Source organism: Orycteropus afer, unplaced genomic scaffold (genome assembly GCF_000298275.1).
Source record: "Orycteropus afer afer isolate SDZICR_OR568_19922 unplaced genomic scaffold, OryAfe1.0 scaffold00042, whole genome shotgun sequence".
NCBI lineage: Eukaryota > Metazoa > Chordata > Mammalia > Tubulidentata > Orycteropodidae > Orycteropus > Orycteropus afer.
This window is the reverse complement of record NW_006921629.1, coordinates 6126975-6127715: the sequence shown is the minus strand read 5'-3', so window position 1 is coordinate 6127715 and position 741 is coordinate 6126975. Positions and strand designations below refer to the sequence as shown.

The following is a 741-nucleotide window of genomic DNA, read 5'->3' as shown; positions in this document are numbered from 1 at the left end:
ATTTGATAAAATCCAACACCCATTCCTGATCAAAACTCTCAGCAAAATAGGAATAGAAGGGACATTCCTCAACATAATAAAGGACATTTATGCAACATCAACAGCCAACATTATTCTCAATGGAGAGAGACCGAAACCATTCCTCTTGAGAACAGGGACCAGACAAGGAAGCCCGCTATCACCACTTCTATTCAACATTGTACTGGAAGTCCTTTCCAGGGCCATAAGACAAGAAAGGCATCCAAATTGGTAAGGAAGAAGTCAAACTATCCCTATTTGCTGATGACACATCCTATACCTAGAAAACCCAAGAGATTCAGTCAAAAATCTACTGGAACTAATTGAGAGATTTAGCATCGTGGCAGGATGTAAGATCCACATCCAAAAATCAGTTGGATTCCTCTACACCAGCAAAGAGATTGCTGATAAAGAAATAAGGAAATCAATACCGTTTATAATAGCTACCAAAAAAATAAAACACTTGGGAATAAATCTTACTAGGGACACAAAAGACCTCTAAAAAAGAAAACTATAAAAAACTACTTCAAGAAACCATGAGAGATCTATCTACATAAATGGAAGAACATTCCATGCTCGTGGATAGGAAGATTGAACATTGTGAAAATGTCAGTTCTACCCAAAGCAATCTATACAACATTCAATGCAATCCCAATCCAGATCCCATCAACATTCTTTAGGGATATGGAAAAACCAATCACTAACTTTATATGAAAAGAAAAG

The 741-nt window shown here is 36.7% G+C and overlaps 1 protein-coding gene across 1 annotated transcript in view; it reads right to left on the bottom strand.

Annotated features, from left to right (window-relative positions):
• NLK (nemo like kinase) overlaps nt 1-741 on the bottom strand; it is a 273486-nt gene that overhangs the window by 178280 nt on the left and 94465 nt on the right. The gene's annotated exons all lie outside the window — the stretch shown is intronic.